Source organism: Erpetoichthys calabaricus, chromosome 1 (assembly GCF_900747795.2).
Source record: "Erpetoichthys calabaricus chromosome 1, fErpCal1.3, whole genome shotgun sequence".
NCBI lineage: Eukaryota > Metazoa > Chordata > Cladistia > Polypteriformes > Polypteridae > Erpetoichthys > Erpetoichthys calabaricus.
This window is the reverse complement of record NC_041394.2, coordinates 297,198,977-297,223,368: the sequence shown is the minus strand read 5'-3', so window position 1 is coordinate 297,223,368 and position 24,392 is coordinate 297,198,977. Positions and strand designations below refer to the sequence as shown.

Genomic DNA, 24,392 nt, shown 5'->3' with positions numbered 1-24,392 from the left:
TAAATATTTGTGTGGGTGGGAAAGTATACAGTCTATATACAGTATATCTATACATAAATAAATATATATTGTATTCATATAGTTCAAATTACATCCTCTGCAAACACCCCTTATCAGACATAGCCAAACCTCTGTAAAATGACTCCCCAGTCCACTCTGTTCAGATTTATCTCTACAATCTGTAGCTGGAGCACTTCATTAAGAATGCCAAGATAATCGCCTCCCTTGCCGTTCTGGGATTCAAAAGCACATTGCAAACTATTGTTCCAATAAAATAGTCTCTTTTTCCACAGACACCTTAAGAAATATGGAAAAAAAAGATTGGCAGCGTGTTAACACTTGAAATTCACTGAGTATGCTTTGAGATTCAAGTAGCTTCTGTTTTTGGTGAGAAAATGGGTAATTTAAGTATTAAATATATTTTGAAAAGTTTGTTTTGTTATGTACAGTATGCTATTTAATGCATAATGATAAAACACCAAAGTGATGGGTGCACAAGTTTAAACATACTGTAGTCCTGTGAGTTAAAAAAATATATAAAACTGGCACTAAATATATTATACTTAGAGAAAAGAAAAATCACCTCAGGTGACTTTTTTTGCATATGTTGTGTTTATTAACTTTATGGTTTATTATATCTTGATATTTTAACATTCATAGGCTTTTAGCCATGAGATCTAACATGTTTCTGTACTTTCGAAAACTATTATATCTAGAATATTTTTTGCTAATTCTTTTTCCACAGTAGTCAGTCTTATTTGATTCGACAGTGCCATTCCCAACTCATATAATGCCCATTATAATTATAGCCTCAGAAATTAGTCACTTAAACTCTTTAGAAATCATTTCCACTGCTGACAATGAATATGAAAACACTGCATAATATATTAATCTTTTTATTGCGTACACTATTGGGAAAATCAGAACATCCCAGAAATTATACAGCATACTGTCACTAACATCCATAAACACCATAGAATCGGTATTATCTAGACCTGGCAACTTATTTGATGTCAGCCTTTTTAATCCTTGTAGGACTTCTTCGTCTTTATTGTCCACATTGCTTATTATCTCCTTGATGTAACTAATCTATCTAATATTCTGTTTTTTTTTTGTTAACACTTTTAATTTGACTTCAATAAGAAAATAACAGCAGTCAACAATCATAGAAACATAGTATTCTAGTTATAATATATTTTTTTACTTTCCTGGTGAACCCTCTTTTATTTAAGTTGCAATAATGCCAATGAGGTGTTTAATGTAATTTACTGCAAATGCTACAGCCACCCACAGCTTCACCTTTTTTGACAATTTGCAAAATAAATAGAAGTGCCATCAAATGTTTTTACTCACATGGTACACTTTATACCTGTACAGCTAAAAAAAAAGACAAACTATATAAATTGAAAATGTTTAAAAAGTAATGCCTTGTCACTTAGTTTTACAAACAAATGAAGATATGAAAATCAACTTTGCACACAGAAGTAACACACATCTTTCACCTAAAAATGGGTGCCATCAGCATAACTAAGCAGAATACGTCATGGTTTTATATTACTTATTAGCAATGAAGGTTTAATCAAAGGATCCACTAAACAAATATAACTTTCAAAATCAACCCAGTAAAGCTTTCCAAAGAACAGAATCCAATGTGTTAAAAGAGGAATGCCAAAGTCAAATCAAGACACCTGAATGTTGAAGTTCTTCTTTTTCCCATCCTAGACTCTTGATTTTCATTGGTTTCTGTATCTTGCACCCTAGGCTTTCCCACCAAAAGTAATAATTGATAATCTATTTCCAATGACATTCAAAAAGATTTCACCAAACAAGAATTATCAATCTGCGTAGATAAAAAATGAAAATAATCAAGGGGAAAGCAAGATGGCTGTCTGAAACAGGTATCTGTAATGGACCTAAATAATAAATTTCCTTCTCCTAAAGGGAGGTAGTAGTGTTCAATGACAATTGGTATACAATAGCTGGTCATTCACTTTGCTAGCAGTTACAGGATGGCACGTTGAAACTCTTTGTCAATGCTGTAAAACAAACTATATCTTTCTGTGTTTTTGTGTCATCCTCATCCCACTCTTGTATGTTCAGTGAGATGTAGATTTTTTTGGGGAAAGAAATAATGCTGGTTGAGTAGCCATAAGAAATCTAGACTCTTGTCTGATGCTGGTGGCCTTGTGAATATTTACTCATGCAGTTGTTCTTAGATCAAGAGTGGTTGACATGCTATCTTTAAGTAACTTTAAGAGAATCCTAATGGGTTAGAGATGAACAGCATCACTGCAGATACCTTCCTCTGTGTGGCTATCAGTAGGTAACTAGAGCCTGGAGAGATAAATAGCAGCCACACTGTCAGAGCCTAATTTGTATTTCATGTCCTAATTAAATGACGACAACACAGCTGACCATCTGGCAACATCCATTATGGTTCTACCATGGTTCTTTGAGGAGAGCTGGCTAGTGAGGGGACTAAGATCAGTGCATAATGCAAAAGGGTTGACTATGCAAGTAGGTTCTCCATCTCTCATAGCTCAAGTATTGTCCAGTGCCAACTTCTCCAATGCAAGGCTTACTCTTTCAGTTCTTTTGGCATGTTTGAGATGTAAACACCGCAATTCACACAAAATCAAAATTTTATGTGTGTGATCAGGGTAATTATTATTGTCAAATTAAAAGTAAAGAAATAGAAAAGTGCAACTTTAGATTAAAACTGTTTCAAAGCATCAAACGTTCACTTGTGCATCTTCAGTACAGTTAAAAGAAATACAATAGTCCACACATGAACGTTCTTATGCATTTTAGTACACACTATAAGGCTAGTCTGAAAAAGATGAATAGACTGGAAAAATCTGTGTGTGGAGGTCCACCTAGCACTGCTTCAACTTCTGGTTGTTGAAAACATATATTTGTTAGGTTCAGACACAGTATTTCTTTGTCTATGATGGAAGGTACTATTGTAAGATAGATATCATGTTGCTGATCATTTCTCTTACAGTTACTCTGTCGTCCATGTAATACTGATATCCAGGAATACCTTTCAAGATGGGAGACATCCACATTTGAAAACAGCTCAGCTTAATTGTTAGCTCATTGGGGACAAACAAGCCCTTATAGTTAACAGATTCTCTCAGGTTTATGCTATCCTCGTGAGGGTGAAGCTGGTGTTACATTCTTTGTATGCTCACTCTGAAAAAAACACAAACCCCCATGGGTTACAAAATTCTTCCATGTGAGTGAATAGGCAACTGTCCCCCAGGATGTGTCTCCTTTGGCATTATCTGATCCACAAATATTTCTTCAGTGTCACTACAAGTGGTACATATACAAAGAGGCTTTCACCATCTCAATAAAGTCATACTTTGTGAGTTTTTCCAGTTCCTTATGAACTCAAGCTCCCATAGCACACAACAGGTAACACAGTGTCCTTTGTTTTGGCACTATCTCCTGTTGAACATTTATTTTGTGAGCAAATCATTTTGCATATCCTAGCAGGTGTGGACGCTCTGCAGTAGCAGCCAAGATGCAATTAGCTTTGGAGGATGCAGCCATTTACCAATTGTTTGTCAAGTTGAGTAAACAGACCTCAAACTAATACTGTTCTCCAAATAACACTGTAACCTGTAGCTTTCCAGATTAATTAGACAGAAGTGATCACTCAATTGAGGTGTAGCATGCACAGTTTGGCTGTTTGACAGAGTTCCTTATGTACATGAATAAGAATGATATGAGTTCTTATTTAATATTACCTCCATTATTCACACACCAAGTTCTATAATTGACCAAATTTGCAATTACATTTGATTTTTCTTGCGATGTGATGTGAATTCTCATTTAAATAGCCACTTCACTCACTAATTCTGTCCACTTTCCTTTGTTTCCTGTGTTTGGGCAATTGTTATATTTTATTTTTTTGGGAAGACCTACTTTTATTATGAGCCTTGTAATTGGATGACCCTTGTCTTCAGTACGACTGAATAATAAGCTGTGCCCTTTGATCATAGCAGCAAAATATAGCTTTCACCAAAGTAAGGTGGTCTCTGAACATTGAAAGAGTTGATTTAGCAGATACATTTTAGTAAAAACAATCATATTTTTAAGTGTGCAATGAAATTTATTGGGAAGTATATTCAATGTGAAAACCATATTGAATCCTTCATGTTTCACCTTATTGAATGCTTTATATAATCTTTCATAAGTGATCACCCAAATATGAAACAAACTGGTGAGTTACATTGTTGAAGCTGGCAAGATGAAGACTATTAAAAAATGTCCTACAAGATTTGGGACGACTCAGTTATGAGATAACCAAACATGCCTGAAAGACTGTATAGTATTATTTTGCTTCAAAATTTCCAAATGATCATAGCAGGATGCCATAATTATATAGTTAAACACTGTCTGTGTGGTGTCTTAATATTATGCCCATATCTCCTTGTACTTTAATTTTATTTTAGACTAGCATAACAAAGAGCTATAATGGTACAATGATAAGTCAGTCTGTTTTGATCACGCCCTGCATTTAGGAACCTCTATTCACTGGATATGCCAACCCTTTACATCCCTGTTTCTTTGTGCTGTTTTTGCCTTTCTTTGTTGGACATTACAACCTTGTTGTAACCTATGTGATGAGTAGATGCACAAATGTATGCTGCATGGTTTACTGTCTTAAGCAGGCTACTTGCCTTTCTTCATTGGACATTCCCACCCTCTTGTGGAAGGTGGAAATAATTGCGCTTGGAAGGACAGAGACATCAGGCAGACAGACTTCTTATTGCTTTATATAGAGAGGGGTTAATTGGCAATTCTGAATTGTCTCTAGATGTTTAGGATTGAGAGCTAGTTTGTGGGTTTTGTACTACACTGGACTGGCTTCCCATCAGGGCTGGGTCTGACTTTGAACCCCTTAGTGACATGAAAGTCTTTAGTACCCATAACCCTTAAATGGATTAAGTAGGTCTGATAATGAACCAACAGATATTGCTGATCATTCTGTTTAGCATTTATTCTTACTTTATTGTTTCAAGAAGAGTTATGTCAGAAAGAGTTATAGTCTGTCACCACCAGCTCCAGCATCAGTTATTAAACTTTTGGTCCACTTGCACATAGGCCAAAAATGATGCCAGCAAACAGCAGTTTTATTTTAATCTAAATTTGGCACAAAAAAGATGGTGTCTGATATTTAGCTCTTTTTGCTTCATCAAAATGCATTTGTAAGTAAAATGATTTAGAAAATTTAAGCTGTTAATATTGCTTACGTTATGTCTAAAGCTTCTCTTAATTGATTAAGTTATACAGTTATATACAGAATCATTTTGCAGTGTTGCTCTGTTATCTTTAGCAAAAATGCTAAAATACCCAGCCACAGCAACATGCCATGCACTTGACTATTGGCCTCATTAGAAATGTACCATCAATGCTGTTTCTCAAAACTGGATTAAATATGCAGATTTTAGATTAGGAGACATCACGTTACCACTTGCCTCTAGCTGTTCTTATCCTCTCAGCCAGAGAGACATTAATAATGGGGTACAGCTGTTCACCTTTTTCTGCTGCAGCCTGTTTCATTATTCCCATAAGGATTGCCATCAGTGTGTAGATCAAATTTGACTGCTAATTAATCGCTGCCACCCCAGTAGCACGAAAGAATGAAATCGTTGTCAGCAGCATTCTCAGTGTTTTCACTTTCATTTTCAGATGGCGTAGACCCATCCAGTATTACTCACTATTAATAATGTCAGACTTTTGGTGAAATCAGCCAAAAGACAAGATAATTACTGTGTTCTCTTCATTATGAAAAGCAGCCTTAAATGGGCTCTACACACACCTCTCATGCTTTGTAATTGACCTTATAGCATTTTGGGTGATAGATGCTATAACACACTATGGCTTTAGTAACAGGGGTATGTTCTCCAAAATAGAAATAAACATATTTTTTTTTGCACTGAATCTCATAAAATGCTGTTATAAATGCATAATGGATTTAGTTGCTTTGATTTTATTCAGTCTCATATTTTAAACACAATTACTGCACGTAGTGTTATACTAATAAATCAATATTTGTATTAACATGTATAATCACACACATGCATGCATAAAGAATGATGCAAAAAAATGTTTCACTTAGATGCCATTAAAATGCATTGTTCAGGTTAATCAGTAAGGCCGATTTAATTTTGTATTCTTTGCATGACTGACCTTTTTGTTTAGTTTGGAGGGATAGCCTCTTTAATGAGTTAAGAGTCTGGACACCTCAGCCTATAACACATCCAGAAATGCATTTTAACATCAAACATTTATAATTTATCCAGGCAGCGCTTCTTATGTGAACTGCAAATGCATGAGAAGGAAAAATGGAATGAAGTGACATGGTAAGATTAGAAATGTGCTTCTAAGCCTTAGCAAATTTAGCACAGTAATAATTACACTCTCCTTCTTGCTGTATTTTTCGAAGTATTTTCAGAAGAGAAGAAAATTTGAATTACACAGTTTAAAAAAATTCTGATCGTGTTTTCTTTAGAATGTAAAGCAGCAGTAAGACATTTACATATTAACATGTTTAGAATGCTATGAAGCTCCCACTTGATAAGCCCTGCTTGCACATTGTATTTATTTTATGTTCTAAAAATACCACCACCTTCCAAAAACACCAGACATCTTTTGGGCTGTTCATGCTTATACACTGCAAAAAGAAATACGGAATGTCTGACACATAACCAGACTAGTAATACTTAAAAAAATCTGTTGTTTGCTACTCATAAATCTGAGTGCTAAGATTAAAACAGAAGGGAAAAGTAAACATTGTAACTGCAATGGGCTGGAGTTCCACCCAGGCTTGGTTCTTGTCTTAAACCTAAGACTGCTGGGATAGGCTTCAACCTCAACTACCCTGAATTGGACTGCGTGGGTTTGCAATTATCAAGTGTGTATATTATGTTAAAACAACTTAACATCATGAGCTCAAGTAAGACAAGGATATAAATGGCATGAATCCACAGTTCAACTACAAGTCAGGTTTGACATTAACTACACAACGATCTATAAACCTACTGTAGGTATGGACTCAAAACAAGTTTCAGTGTGCTTTACTTTAGATGTTCTTGGTATTATAACTTCTGGTTAGACTGTTTTCAGATATGTTTTTGTTTCAGCTTTTTGACTCCATGATTAAGCTGTTGATGCCCAGGGTTTGACCCCCGGTAGCTATTTAAACTTCTGTTCCCTTCATACCTGTCTTTCGTGGTTTTCCATCTTATCGCTTCCATATTTTCGCTTGTTTAAAAACAACATACCCTTTTCTAATTCTCAATGATAGGAATCCAAAATTCTTCTGATGTTAAGGCACAAACCAGCAACTACTGGAATATAATGTCATAGTTTCTGCAATGCCACAGACATACACATGCACAGTAGTTTAGAAATGTCAGTCAGACTAGCAGCAAGTCTTTTGGCTATGCAAGGAGATGTGTAAGCATGTAGAACATACAAACTTTATATAGGTGAAACCCCTGGTGAGAATCGAACAAAAGTTAAAAGTGCTATAAATGATATTGCTACCCACTGCACTAGTATTCAGGCCCGCTGAAAAGATTAAGATTAAAATTTCCAATCAGTATTTGTTACTTTTTGGGTGTTTCAACATGTTAATACACTAAAAAATGGAATTTCTTTATAACTCAACAACTGTAAATTACATTAAACAGTTTTTTTGTATAAATGGATGGATAGAGCAACAGAAGACATTTATTCTCATAAAAGCAAATGGTGGATTATTTAGTATTAAAACAAACAATTTGACAAATGTCATCATTCACTCCAATTTACTGTGTCTTCCAACATATCTTTTCAGCACCTATCCTAGCTTGGTACCGTTGTGTAATATAGAAATTTTAAGATCTACTTGGGATAATAATATATGAGTTCAAAATATAACATTTAAATTAGACTAATGGTACAGAACTATGGTAAAACATGAGGATTTGAAATTGCAAAACAGTGCTGTTGACCACAGTTCTTAGGGCAGAGAATTACTGTTTCTGTGCCAAAATTAAGGAGATACATATTCATTACCACTTCTACCATTTTCAAACCCACCTAATCCAAGGTTTAGGGTGCTGGGCAGTCTTGGAAGCAAAAAGTGCAAAACAGGAAGCAGTCCCACAAAGGGCATCAGTCCACCATAGCGCACACTCACTGACACACACAAACTCATTTATGCCAGGCTGGTTCAAAATAGTCAGTTAAGATCTTTGGCATACGTGAGGAACTCAGTACTTGAACAAATCTCCATGCAGATAATGGGGGAGAGATACTGACTGGAGTGAGATATGAATTTTCTTCTGTGAAGTTTGAGGCTGCGGAACTAGCCAACGTCCTTGAGGAATTGAATGTGAATGAGAAAACAAGATAACTAAACAAGTAAGGACACAAATACTAAACAAACTGTGCTGTGTGAACCTAAAAAATTAATACCCTAGGATATTTAACGTTAGACAGGTGTGTGAACTTCTGTGGTCATTTCTATACTAACATTTGTCTAAAGAAAACATGCTTGATACTAAGCAACTCAAAGTCCAGAAATTGTGACTGCAAAAAATACTGTATTTTACAAATATGTTTGTTGAAGATGGGAGAAAGATTCAGCAAAAAATAAAGAATTTCAGGAGACTCCCTAAAACTATGTAGTTTGCCTTAGTAAACACTTAAATGAATTTTGTTTAACAGAAAATGAAGTGTCACCTTAAGAATATTACTGTGTCAGAGGACTTGGACGTATATTTAATTCCTGGTAGGGGTTATTTTATTATATATTTAGCATATATTTAGCATATTCACCTTCTGTTCATGTGGGTTTCTTTTATGAATCCTGATTAGTTTCCACAATCTCAGACTGAGTAATAAAAGTTAACTGGCCTAGTTTAAGTCAGAGTTCCACGTGGTAGATATGTATCCCATCCAGGACTGGTTCTTGCCATGTTCCTGTTGCTGCTGTGTGAGGCTTTAGTTATTTAAATGACTCCAAACTGAACTGAATGAGTAATAAAAATGGATAGAGCCCAGGAAAGGTGCCTTGATGATCAGATTTATTTCAACATACTTTGCACTAGGCAAAGATATTTTTATCAAAATATTTATTTTCTATTGGGCATTTTCTTTTCATGTAAAAATTAATATCATGGAGGAAGCTAATATTTTAGTTCTGTCAATACATTTTAGGTAAGTACAATCCACACTATATATATGTTTAACTAATCCAAAATAGTTCAAGAAGCTAACATAATATTCGTAAAAATACTTATTTAGTATGCTTATTGTCATGGTTTGATGAACCTGCTCCTGTTGCACACCCTAAGAGCATAGACCCATCTACTTGGGAAGCAATAAAGAACTTTGGATTCCCAAGAGTAGAGTCTAGAGGTAGTCATGATCCAGAAGTCCATGTAACCATTACCTTAATTAAGGAGGACTTGATATAAGGAATGAAGATGAAGAAAGAAGCAGTTTACTTTTGAAACCAGATGAAACAGTAAATGTGAATGAAAAGTTATTCCAAGCACCCTGAGCTGAGAGCTATTGGTAGGACTGCACGTGTGGACAGCTTACATACTAATTCTTTATAAGAAAACACAACCAACATGGCAAATTGTTTCTATTACCCTTTATTGACATGCCAAGGGGCTCATAATGGTAACGTTTCTGATGTGATTAGTAATTTTAACTTTAATTTCTTTCTTTTAATTTTTAATTTCTTAACTTATTTAAAATGAAAGTAATTTTGAATGAACTTTTCTTTTAAAAAAGCAGCTTTTTATAAATATAGTAGTACATTGATTATCCAAACTAGTCGGGACTAAGTTTGGTTTAATTTAATCAAATAGCTTGGATACTGAGATATACAAGAGAATTCCCAATTTATACAAAAAAAAGTGTAATTAGGCCTACAATCACTGTAAGTTATTTGTATACCAGGTTATTATTACAGTATTTTGAAATATGGAGTATTATAAAAAAATAACTGGTTTAGAAAATGGTTTATAAATAACAATTAAAAACATTTTGAAGAAACAATGTATATCATATTGAATTTATTTTGAGCGTACCTAATTGTTTCAACTATAAATCATAGTTTCTACATAAGCAGAAATAAACAAACAGCAATTAAGAATAAAAGCATAATGAATGCTGGAAAAGTTTTTTTTTTAAATACAGTATACAATCAAATTTTTTTTTCGTACCATGCAAGACTGTTCTTTTTTACACAGTAAAGTTTCTCATCCTCTTTAATAGTAGTATCTCCATGGAACTGCCTTTAAACTGTCACTAACACCATGCCATTGCAGTTTCTAGCCATTAGCATACATATTTTTCATTTCATCTCCAGTGTTTTTCTCAATGGGCAAAACCAATGGGGAATTGTATTCTGGTGAAGAGTGTGGTTAGAGTGGTGTAGATAGACAGAAGGTACCTGCACGCATTTCAGGGGTACTTCTTCATTGCTGAAATCTATTGGCTTGCCGCCAGCAAGCCTCCAAAAGTATTCCGACTTGGATTAACTTACAAAGTTAGGAAAAGTGAGTGCAGGTGGTGTTACCTCTAACTCGAAATAACTGGTTTCAGGTGGAGCCCGGGGCATGGATGTAGAGGCCAGCAGTTCACAAGGTAGATGAGAGCGCAGGAGCACATCATAGCAGGGATGCACTGTGAAACAACCCATAGAGAGCAATGTTCCCGTTTTTTCACCCCAAACATGAAAATTTGAGTTTTTGAGGCAAGTTTGAGAAACTGTATGTGAAATGAAACTTTCCTGTTTCACTCATCATTATCGATACTGAAAATATGTTCAGATAATTAACCAGTAATCTAATGCATTAAGCACCAGGAGAACTACTTCAGCAAAACAGCCAATGCACTGAAAGTAGATACAGTGAGTTTTTGGTGAGGGTCAGCAGTAGTTAGAATAATTAGCAGCTCAAATAATTGATGTTCAGATAATCAATATTTTACTGTAAATGTGTATAATCCTAATTTTTTTTTTGTACAAGAGTAGGTAAACATTTTTAATGAAACATACAGTAATACTGTACATATGTGAGTATGTGTGTTTCCGAAGAATACTGCATCAGGTAGAGCACAATAAAGTTTGTTTGAACTTTCTTTACTTGTTCACTTTGTGGTCCCACCAGCCACAGAGTCCCCTCTCAAACACACACTTTTAGGGTTGATTGGTTTATTGGTTCATATGTGATGAACAGACTTTCCGTCTTTGTTGTGTTCCGTAGCAGAATTAATGAATGGAAGATGTAATTTACAAAATAATTGTTATGTTTATTAACAAAATACAGTAATCATTATCAAATGTCATGGATATTCCTATTATTTTTTTTACAGCACAACTACAGAAAGTCTGGCTAATAACACTGCAACCTGTCAAATGTCTGAGTATATAATTATCATAATAACAAAAAAAATATAAGAAAAAGATAAATCACATAAAAACTACAGCCTACATTCAAATGAATCTAGATACTTGGCAACACGAAACCCATCAAATGCCACCAGACGTAACCTTTTACAACAGGATACCCAATAATCAACCTCCATGTGTCTTTAATAGCTTCTACAAAAGGGTTAACAGGAAATGTAGTTGGTTAACTCAAAAGAAGTTAAGCCCAAAACTTTTGATCAATCAGGCCAAACACCTACCAACTTAGACTGTTTTCAGGAACTACTAAACTATGGTAATTGTCTAACTTCTCTCTAATAAAAATCAAATAAGCAAAACAACAGTTGACAAGTCCCATGACACCTAGAGTTAAGGATTTATTTGGTGGCTAACATCTGTTAGTACATTGTGGCCAAACGTTGCTCTATTTATTTTCCAGTTTTATTGTTTAAAGTACTCACTCAGGACTCAACTTGGAAAGCATGCATGATTTGCTTCACATTTACCTGGAGAGACGGCTCTCTCCTGCATCCCATCTGACAGAAATCATTCACCTGAATCTGATGAATAATGGTAGAAGGCAGTGTGCATCAGTGCTGATTAAGTTGCATAACATAAAAAAAACCTGCAACTGTAATATTAACACATGGTGTCAATACTATGTGAAATTTCTGCTTCCCAATAAAACAGAGATTATATACCTTGAGCTGTTTACTCTCCGTCTTTGTAATTACAGACAAGTGAGGGAAAAATGTGTGGGCAGACAAATAGGAGAGGGATGTGAGATGTGGAGAATGACAGCAATAGCACTTAAATTACTTTTTTGATTGTACTGAATGTAATATTGCTGCTTCTTTGTATTCCATTATATGAGAGGAATAATATATATCAAACATGTTACTATTGTCATTTGCTATGGTCTCCCATCAAATATATTAGAGACACCTGAGGAATAAACATCCAGTATGGCACAAAATAGAATTAAATTACAAATACTTCATAATTTGTATACATTAAGGGTTTTATCATTTAACTATGAACTGTGTTTATTGGGAAAACAATTAAGCAGTCTTTCAACTAAAACTACCTCAAAGTGTTAAGAGTTTTGCAATGTTTTTGCAATGAGTTTAATTAAATGTCTAAAGAATGTTATTGAAACTACTCGAGAATTATCACAATATGCATCTTAACTCCACAAAATATTAATGCAGAAACATTTTTAGAATAAAATGTTGATATGGTATGTTAAGTAACGTTAATCATATATCTGTGTGTGTATATATATATATATACAGTATATATATATACAGTATATATATATATACTGTATACATATATATACATATTCATATATATATATATATATATATATATATATATATATATATATATATATATATATAAATGTGTGTGTGTAACATAACATGTTGTAGCACAAGGATTCAGAGGATATGCTAAATGAGAAGAAGTTGTCCAACTTTCTGTACATGTTTAAAATCAGAACATTTTCAGACAACTACATGGCACTGAGTACACATCTGTAACCAGTGCAGTTTGGAACAATTATATTTTTTGTATTTATAAATACATATGCTTCATATGTTAATGCTGAAAAACTTTGATTTTTCACTAAAGACAGCTGCTAATTATAAAATCAATAGTTTTATCAGACTGAGCAAGTCTAGTAAAAGATAAACCCATCAAATCTGAAGGCTGTAAAACCAACCTCACCGCTTTATCTGATGGTATGGACCAAAGGATTAGTTTTCCTCTTTGCTGTCTGAAAGCACTTGTGCTCTGTTTCAGCTCTACGACCACTTCCCCACAGACTGTGCACTTTTATTCCAAAAAACATCAGGAAACAAGTGGAGTACAAACCAGCCTGCTGCTTTCAATAGAGACTCCCCTCTTAGAATAAAAAAACACATTATCACCAGTACTTGTTATTCATTCACAAATATGTGAAATAGAAAGCAAAAACTGAAACAGATCTGGGAATAAATCAAAAACATTGGCAACCATGTGTTGAAGGGATGCAATTAAGCACACACATACACACACCACTTCACTGCACTTCTCTAGCTGGTATCTTTCAGTTGCAATTACAGTACATATCTACCAAATCAATATTATTAACAAGACAAAAAGCAGTGTCTTACCTGAAGATGTTATTCTGCAAGCTCCAACTGGGCTTCTATATAGACCTGGGCATCAATCACAAATGAGGAGTTTTTAAAAAAAAAGCCTTAGCAGGTTGTGTGTTTTTTCTTTTCTCTTGGCTAGGCTTCAAGGAGCCTTATTGCCGTGTTATCTCCCTCTTAAAAAAGACACTGGTTTTATCTAAAGCTTGGAAGCAAGAGAGAGAGAAAGAGAGAGAGAGGGAGATACAGAAAGAGAGAGAGAGAGAGAGACACTAGACTGTTTAACAGAACATCATCACACTGCAGCTTGTTCGGAATCCCTCCAGTGAGAAGGGGCCTGCATCACTGAGTCCTTGCATCTGATTGGTGAAAAGCTAGGGAACTGCCTAGAATATCTAATGTGGCACCAGTAAACTAGGATGACCCTTTCTTTTTGCATTAGAATCCCTTAATATTAACTGGCAAGAGCTCCTGCAAATGACAATCAAGGACATCAAATGAGCACTTTTTCTCAGGAGGTGGGGAGAGAAAAATTATTGCTGCCACCCCCTTTCTACTAAGCGTGCACAAACACATGCACTCAAACACACAGACAGTCTTGAGTAAAGCTTGCATAGGAACAGGGACTACTGGGCATAATTTCCCTAGAGAGGATAAGAATGTCAACAGGAAAACACAAGTGAATTTAATAGTAAAGTAAAAAATTATTTCAAATTCATACAAACAAGAAATTAATGATAGATAGATAGATAGATAGATAGATAGATAGATAGATAGATAGATAGATAGATAGATAGATAGATAGATAGATAGATAGATAGATAGATAGATAGATAGACGATCCTTTACACACAACACTGTACATACATTATTATTCAAATCAACCAATCATATTCTGAACCCATTTATTCCACAACAGAAAGTCAAACCCTATCCTGGGTGTATTGTTTGACATGTGAGAGGAAACTCTAAATGTGAGACCAGCTGTCAGGGGGAATACCCACACTTATACACACTTAATCCTGTTGGCCAAGTTCAGTGTGAGCTGGCGTGTATATCATTGAAGTGTGTTTCTAATATGCAATACCTAGGTATAATGCTATGAGGAAATGGAAAGTGCAAAATCCACACAGACAGCAAATTAATCAGAAATCTAGTAGCTCAAACATCTCTGCCACTATTCACTCTATATTCAGAGCAGCTTTTATTTTATAAAACACTTTTCATTAGGACCACTTTCAAAAACACATTACTAGCAACTCAGGAATAATAAAGAATGCCATCTAATAAATATACTTTAAATTTCATTTTTTAGCAAAGTTATTGACTGGAAGTCTGCAATGCTCACAAAATGTTCTGTTGCCTCTGTATAACTTTACAAGCTCCTACGTATAAAAAGACAATTTGGATAAAATGGGTTTCTCATAAGCCATCCCTATACACAAAATAATGCCAAGGCTACGAGAGGTATATAAAAGAGTGTCTATTACAAAAAATAAAACACACAGAGAAGGGTGAAGGTCAAGGAGTAATTAAAAAGGAGCACAGACAATATTCTGCCCTACTGGCCCAACCTAAACAGTAACGACACCCATGTTTTCCAAACCCACCTATGTACCATGCTAAGCACTAATATTACACACACTGCCCATGCCTTCGTAACACCCTTGTCCTTTCTTCTTCTTCCTCATGACTCCATGCTCATTCTTTGACTGGCGTGGAGAGCTTTTAAGTGCCACCCTGAACTACTTCATGTGCTCCTTCAGGAGTAATTTTCAGAGTCAGAATTACCTTCAAAAACCTATAGTTACTCATTTGTAGTGGTTTCCGAAATCCTGAATCCCAGCTTTCAATTAAAGGGCCAGATGACTTGTCACCTGTCCACTATAATGTGTAGCAGGAAGCCTTGTATAGAAAACATGATTATCTTGCTGTCACTTTTCATAATGAGGCAAGTCCTGTTTCACTCGCCAGCACGTTCTCCAGGATCCTTACATTTCTGAGTGGCTCACAAAATATTAATATTAAATAACACCTAACTGTAGTGACTTTATTTATCCAAATACATATTACATTGGAGGAAGCAGTGTACTAAGTTGAAGTTATTTTCAATTACAGAGCTCAATTTGTTGCATTCAAAATGAGCACACGCTGTGACAGAAGAGAGCACTCATAGCAACCTTCCACACCCAGAATAACACCCAGGAGACAGAGAGGTTAATAAGACTCTTGCCTGTATTAACAAACATGCTCAGGGGAGGCATGAATACAAGAATAATACAAATTACTATGTAAAACAGATCTAAAAAAAAGCCCTGCTGCTTCTTTGGGGATGACTATAAAAATTTAGATCTCTGTCCACTATGGAGTAGTTACACATTTGCTCTCCTGAAAGTAAAAAAAAAAAAAAAAATCATCTCTGTTTCATCTTTAGTCCCCTTCTTCCTTCCGCCAACCAAATGCTTTGCCACATATCATCTCCTGAATCCAAAATTGCTTTTCCTGTTATCTTGAGGCGGCTTTAAATCCCATTCCAGGGCCAGTGCCTGTCCTACTTCTGCTACAGGATCATCAGGCTAGAGCTCACTCTAGTGGCACCTGTGTGCTCTCTGCATCCCCAGCCTTCTGTTATCTACACAAGGCCATATTTCCATGGCAGCAACCCAGCTGCCTGCTTTGTTAGAGGGACTGGACAGCAGCATGTGTTCTTTTCTGGAACCATTTACCTTTGGGTTACTGGAGGGTGACTGTCAGTGGCATTTCCTCTCTGACCTCATTCTCTCTATTTTAAATGAGGGTCAGGTATCCCTGTTTGTTGCTGTGCACCTTGCACCTAGCATCTTGGGAAAACACTGTATGCTTCTGCCCAGGATGACTTGTTTTTCTTGTTCAAGGAACTGGATGCAGGATTGGTGAGGCAGAAGTGATAACCACTCTTCCAACTGCCACCGATGATTTTCTTTAGATAAACATTATTTATTAGTTTGCTTTTTATTATACAGATTCAAACAATATAATATAATATAGGGAATGCATGGTAGCACTTTGTTTAGCATTGTTTCCTCTTTGATCCAGAATCACCAATCTCTCAACTGCTGTCTCTGTGGAGTTTGCACTTTATCAATATGTTAGTGTGCGTTCTCTTTCATGATCTGTCATTTTCCTACTAAATTTCCAAAGAGATACACCTTGGGATACTTGGAAATTCCAAATTTGTTTGAGTGTGTGGAATACAGTATATGTGTAAATGGAACCTGTGATGGACTGGCACCCTTTCCTGGGCTGTCTCCTGCCTTGAACCCACTGATACCTGAATAACCTCTAGAAACCTGTGATCCTGAATTATATTAACTGGCTCAGAGAATGAGATGAGACAATGGGACAAATAAAGTTTTATTTATCTATCAATCTACCTATTATCACACACGTGCACACGGGAAGCAGCTAAAGGGCTTGAGTAAGGGCAGTTCCGAGTCATACCGGGATGTGGCAGAGTGCACTGACTCTTTTTCCCCCTTGCCTGCAGACCATTCACGGGAGATTCCACCTGGCCCTCTTGACGTCACTTCCGGGACCAAGCCTATGGAAGAAGACCTTGCCGGCTCTGACCCCTGTGACGTCACGTCCGTGCTCGAGCCTATGACTGAAGACCTTCATGAGCCCGACCCCTTTGATCTCACTTCCTGTCTTCCCCTTTAAAAGCCTCCACCTTTTCCCTATTCCCTCAGTTCTGTTTTGGACTCAGTTTTGTGCACATCAAAGCTGTGTAACTTACTCACAACTTTGCAGCCAGGATACCAATTCTACAGGTGGCTGCCCCAAACCTTGCTATGGCTCTTTGTGGCTTTTATGACACTATCTATATTAATATGTTTTTCCATTTATATTGTTAAAAAATTGTCCTTATCTTAGAATTAACAAACATCCTAAAATATTCTTAGAACTTCAAATTAAGTTGGACATTATTTAGGCAGCAATTTTAAGATAATTTTATATTCCAGAGCAGTGTTTAATTTATAGATAGATAGATAGATAGATAGATAGATAGATAGATAGATAGATAGATAGATAGATAGATAGATAGATAGATAGATAGATAGATAGATAGATAGATAGATAGATACTTTATTAATCCCAATGGGAAATTCACAAATGATGAGGTGCCAGAGCTTATTGTAGCTGCTTAGGGGCAGATTGGGGGTGTGACAACAAAAGCAATTTGGGCTCCAAACTGAAGCTCTTTTGAATTACGTCATTGACCTAATAAATATGTGAAATAATTTTTTACATGTATACTTGCATGCATAAATTACTGAAGTATTCCATTTGGATATCTTACAGTTTTAAATTGTTACCCTCTCCACACTCTGCAGCACACTTCCATTTGAGGTTTTGCTCTCCTCAACCTCATCTGGTGTGTCTTCATCCCTGTTGCTTCACTCCCATTTTGCTTTTATATTTCAACCTCCATGTAAGCATCCACACCTGCTGTGTCAGAATCAACTGCTTTTTTTTAACTACAATAACTTGAAGATATATTTCAATTTGTGTCGGTTTCAGTATTGGCACCCTTTTTTCTTTTTCAGATCAGCCAATCAAAAAACAGATAGGTGTAACATTAACTAGGCTACTTTTATGATGTTTAAATAAAGTCTGTGTAATAAATGTTGTTTATTTAAACATTATATAAAAAAAATGTTGGGGTCTCAGAGTGCACATGGAGGTCCCTGAGAGCAGAGGGCACAAAATCAGAGGTACTGGAGCTGAGCTTCGGTCAGCTCTGGCATAAATTAAGTGCTGGTCCAAAGTGTTTGATGGTATTATATAAATAACTATAGTGTTCTCTCCAGGGAGTTGGTTTTGAATTCCAAACTGGGTATTGTCTATGTGGAGTCTGCATGTTCTCCTCATAGTTTTGTGATTTTCCCCAACTTTGATTACCTCCAACAGCCCAGATATTTCCTTTACAGAAGGAAAGCCTCCAATAACATGTCACTAATCTGAAACATTTAAGAGAACAGCTAAAAGTGACTTTTAGGAAAAATATTTAATGCTGTCCGTTGGTGATATGAGAAAACGTTGAGATTGAAGGACTCACACAAAGTGTTTTAATAGAATATTTTTACAAGATCTGGGAAAAGATACATTGTGTTGTTAGTATTTATTTGTCAAAGATGACTTACAAAACGAAACCAGTATAATTAGAATTTGGATGATTAGAAAGTACAAAGTTAACATGTGTTTGGTATTAAAAATATAACAAAAAGTAAAGGTATACTACTATACTTTGGTTAAATAAGAGGCTAGAATAAAAACAACGTCAACAAAATCAAAGTCAACTGCAGATATAAAGGAGGAGAAAAGACAGTTAGAAAGCATAAGCATATCCCAAGATGCTTTGTAAAGGGATGTGTTTTCAAGAGCCATCTAAACATCAACAGACTGGCAGCCTATAGGAAGCTCATTCCATATCTTTTGCCACGATCTCATTGAGTATCTATCATTTCTTCCATTTACTCCTACAACCGAAAGATGAACATGATTGACAACTGTAATTTCAACTGCAGTGAGAAAATGTGGGTGTGTAAGCGTGCCCTGCAATTGACTCCTGTGTTTATTTCTGCCTTAATGCCCAATGTTACTATGAAAAGCTTCAACACTGTAATAAAGTAAGAAAGTTTGATAAACACATTTACGGATAAAAAAAGTGCACAAATACTCAAATGTTTAACAGAGACGAAATTGTTGAAGAGTTCTGCCACACTTAGTTGAATTACTGCTGTTTCTCCATCAGATTGGCAGACAGCCAAAACCTTTCTAGGCTGCAAAGTGCCTAAGGGAAGAAGGAGCCATCCACAGGACACTGGTTCTTGCTAATCATTAACAGTTGTGCACTGCCTTTAGTCAGGCCGATGTTTCTCTTAAATGGTTCAAGGGGGCAATGACAGAATAACAGAGCCTCAAAGAGGGTGGTATCTGAAAACAGATATTGCTTGCACTTGTATATTAGTGCCACAAAAAAAGCACATGCCCCTGTTTGATTTTATGCCTAACTATATATTTTTCACAATACTAACACCAGACATTCAATCAAATTAATAAAATATTAGATAAAACAAACAAATAAAAAACTCAATTAGAAAGACATCCAGTATTGAATGACCAATGTGTATGAATAAGTACTGAACACTTAATAACAGTGATTGAAGGTCTATGCGTTCTGTATGTTGTTTCAAACATTTTCTTTCCTTGTGCTGTTCACATCTATTCATTTTATGATGAAAATTAAAACATTTGCTCTTCCATTAATTTGCAGGCTTCTTCTAAGTGCTCGAGGTACTCACTCAAAACAAAAGTGTAATTATATTCTTGAACAATTCGGTAAATGTATTATGAAGTAATGAAAATTAATTATCTGCTGCAATTTTTTTTTCTTTGAAGCAAGTTCTGGTTGGGGGTGCAAACGTCTGTGAAAGGTGTTATTTATTTGTGTTTTCCTTCAATTCTGGATAAAATCAGTGACATGTTCACATGCATGAATACAACATTAATATAAAGTTGCACAATTAATAGATGCCATTTTTATTAAAAAAACACACACATATGAGTTAATCTTCTTGTCTAAATAAACAGTCACAACAGATAAATAATAAAATTAATGAAATAAGAAAAACTAAATTAGAAGTAAAATAGTATCACTATTTGAGTATAAGGGATAAAATGATGAATACATTGGAACAGCAACTGTATGGCCACAAACTGTGTTTTAAAATGGTGCTGTAGTTTGAATAATGTTTCTAAACGCACATCTGAAGAGTGTGTAGGGGAAGGTGTTTGTTTAGCTACACACTTTTTCTTGTCAGTATTATATTAGTACCTTGGGACCTCCAAGCAGGGACATAAATGTCTACTAATAAAAGCTCAGTGTTTTGCATTTTGGCTGGGAAGGCAAGTAAGAATTTTTTTGTATCCTGTTAACGTGATTACTGCTGCTACTACTGCAATTGCTGCTAGTTGCTATGATTACTACTACTATCCATCCATTTTCCAACCCGCTGAATCCGAAAACAGGGTCACGGGGGTCTGCTGGAGTCAATCCCAGCCAACACAGGGCACAAGGCAGGAAACAATCCCGGGCAGGGTGCCAACCCACCGCAGTACTACTACTACTACTAGTACTATTCATACAAAAATGTCTATAAGAAATAAACTGTGACTAAGTTCCTTATAAGGACAGTTATGAGGAAAAATAGGATTAGAATTAGAAGTAACAGGAACCCTAAAATATCTTCTCAGTGGATCTTAGTAGGCAGTTAGTTTGGGTTAAGAAAAGTGAGGATGTGGGAGTTTTACAAATTACCATTTTTTGTTCAAAAAAAAAATATTTCACTGTTGTGGGACATACTTCGTAATCTGAGCTTCTGAAATCTTTTGATAGTATACTCCATAAGAAGCTACCTAGGAAACTACAGATTTACAGATCTGTTACAGATTCAGGAAGAAGCAGGAAGAAGTGCACCAAATTGGTTTAAGCATGGAAGACCTTAAATTACAGTATAAGGAACCCTTTAAAATTAGTTAAGGTCAACTGGGGAACCCCACAGATGTCAGAGTTAGGTCCCTTCCTTTTCTTAGCTTAAAAAAAATAATTTACATTAAATGTAACTAAAGAAATAGTTCAGCCTGTAGATGATTCTAAACAGATAACCTAGACTTCCTACATAAGGACCTGAACAAAATTAACATTTCATCAGGTATGTGGCAAATAAGGGTGAATGTAAACGTAGATGTCTAATAGACAGGTACTAAAATGGTTATATTTAATGCACAGTACAAAGTACACCTTACAAGAAAAAATAATGACAACCAGTAGAGCAGACAGTCCATAGAAGTAATTCAGAATGATACTTGAATGTTGTAGTATATGGTGCAATATTGAGACCAGAATCCAAAGGAGAATATGTTTAAACTGCTTAATGCTCTTTTGAAACCACTTTCTCAAATATGTGTCGTTGTTTTGGTTTTAAAATAACAAGAAGGACATAGCAGCACACGACAGAGGTAGTACACATATTCCTGGACTCTGTGGTATAAGAAAGGTTTGACAGAACAAACAAATGAATATCGACGTTACCAGGATATAAACATTTACAATAAGCATAAAGTAAGATAGACGCCTCACCTTTCTCCAATATTTCTTCTTCTATAAGAATACATGACCATACATGGAAGATTTGTTAATCTCACACTCATGTTAGAAAATTCTTAATTACAAACAAAACCATAAATAAATAAAACAAGTCACTAAGAAGAGACCTTCAGATCTTGACCTGATAATGTTTAAAAATCATCTAGTGAATAAATATGAATAACAAGAAAAAAAAACTATTTTCATGTTTGTGTATATGCTCTTATAGTTTTATATTGCAAGTTCCTATTTAAATGTACCCTGGGGCATTTTTTAGGGCCAGGTCAGGGAGGACTATAATTGATTTGACTGATTTATCTTCCCTTATTGCTTGCTTGTTAGGCCAGCCTTATCTTTGAAGAGGGAATCAAGTAACTGGAAATCACTAGAGTCGTGTAAGTAAGAGGAGTCAAATCATACTTCTCAATTTCACTCATAGTAATGGCAAGGGGGGATTATGAATGGTGCTTCAGCACCTGCCCTAGAGAGGAGAGGAGGAAGTGTGTAACACATTTGCAGAAAAAAGTAGTTTGCACTCCACAATACACCTCTGAAATTAATGAACAGTCAGCACTTTGTGTGGATACCCTCCTATTTGCAAATGCAGTAATGATGATTTGTCAATTAACACTTACATTCTGAGAGTATATCTACAGTTTCCTGCCAGCCATGTGACTGCCAAACATGTGACCCCTTCACTTTAAACCAGAAAATCATCCTAAAAACATTTTGTAATGTCTCTGGAGTAATCTGAAAAGAAATGTCACACTTGAGAGAAATTTCTCTTATTCTTGTGGCTGTTCAGACACTATGGATGAGAGGCTATATTTAGTGGTTAAGTAGGATAGTTATCCTACAGTTTTAAAAGGTATAAGGAATAATAACTGTGGTGGGCTGGCGCCCTGCCTGGGATTTGTTCCTGCCTTGCGCCCTGTGTTGGCTGGGATTGGCTCCAGCAGACCCCCATGACCCTGTGTTAGGATATAGCGGGTTGGATAATGGATGGATGGATGGAATAATGAAGAAGTAACCTCAAAGGGTCCTAAATACATAAAGATACAGAAAGAGTGAGAAGGATACAAAAAGCTATTTAAAAAATACATTAAAAAAAGACAGTAAAATATTGTTGAAACAGTGCTAAAAAGTACCATAAATTGCAAATCTGGTGGTACATCAGACTTATTACACCATTTGAGAATATGGAAAGAAGAAAACATAAGAAGAAACAGAGAGTTTATTATGGAAGGAAGTACAAGTATAAATCAATGATGAAAGAGTTCTGATTTACATGACTTGCACTCAAGCAATTTGAACTGTTTTCTCTGACACGCCATTTAATTATTGAGAAAGAAAGAATTCACATACACACACTAGCCAAGGAACAGCCTGTTCAGAGAATGTCAGCTTATGATGACATGGAGATAAGTTTGAGAAATGTAAGCAAACAGCAATATGTGTTCTTTTTCAGGAGAAACATAAGGGATGAGTAAGAATTTTATTGCAAAACTGTTATGTGTATATATATATATATATATATATATATATATATATATATATATATATATATATATATATATATATATATATATAATCCATCATCTATCTGTCTTCCTGTCCAATTTTCACGACAGAATTACTTAATGGATTTAGATCATCCTGCCAGTGGATATTATTGGTCAATCTGCCACGCATGTCCTTCAACAAAACAGCAGGGCACGTTGAGCTCACCAAGGTATCGTGCAAAGTTCTGTTTGTGATTATGTTTTGTGATGGTCTTTATATAAAAAACATTTATATGTTACTTATATAAAAGCCACATCGAATGTTATTTACCTATTTACCTTGATTTTATTTACTTATCTTCCTACAGCGTAAAGTCACAAGTAGACTGCAGAGCTTCCTGTGTTTGATTGACACGGGCATACTGACAAAGTACATGTGTAATGCTACTTTAGCTGCAGGTGGAAGTTCCTGTTGCACTTTACGCAACTGTTGTTATGGTTTCAGGACGACAGGAGCTTCCACCTGCAGCTAAAGTCATTCGCATACTGAAGGTATTGTAAGTACATGCAGTCGGGATGTCTGTCCATCCACCTGGGGCTTCCTGTCTGGGCAAGGAACTTTCTTCTCTCATGGCCAGAATGTCCGTCCATCCACCTGGGGCCTCCCGTTTGTAGAAAGGAATCTTTCTCTCTCAGTCAAAATGCCTGTCCATCCACCTGGGGCTTCATTTCTGGACAAGAAACCATCCCCTCTCTTGGTTGGGATGCCCGTCTGTTCTGTATGGCACTTACAATATACTGTATAGAGTATATATATGAATCTGTGAGGGCCTGTGTGCTCTGTTGTCATGTAGTGCTTCTCTGCCGTGTGTCTTGTCTTGGTCTCCACAAATTCAGGGTTGCAAGGTCCATCAGTTTAGTCATTTCCCAGTTTGTAATCCTACTGAGTACACCACAAACAACACAGGATAGAGTGTTGAGGTTCAAGAAGTTGGCCCTGTTAAATGACAGCTGCAGAAATTAATCATACTGTATGAGTTTTCAGTCTACTATTGTGATTGTGCTTCTTAGGTACAAGCTCTGTATCCATCAGTCACAGGTTCGGAAATGAA

General features: G+C 35.7%; 1 protein-coding gene across 3 annotated transcripts in view; it reads right to left on the bottom strand.

Moving 5' to 3' along the window:
- The window catches only part of syt1a (synaptotagmin Ia), a 1,226,547-nt gene extending 1,212,654 nt beyond the window's left edge, over nt 1-13,893 (bottom strand). For 2 of the 3 annotated variants that reach the window (XM_028817014.2, XM_028817013.2), the window contains exon 1: nt 13,609-13,892. The gene's annotated coding sequence lies outside the window, so the exon portion shown is untranslated. Of the gene's footprint in view, nt 1-13,608 lie in introns of all 3 variants that reach the window. The other variant, XM_028817071.2, reaches the window with a different exon arrangement.
- Between the last annotated feature and the right edge of the window lie 10,499 nt (nt 13,894-24,392).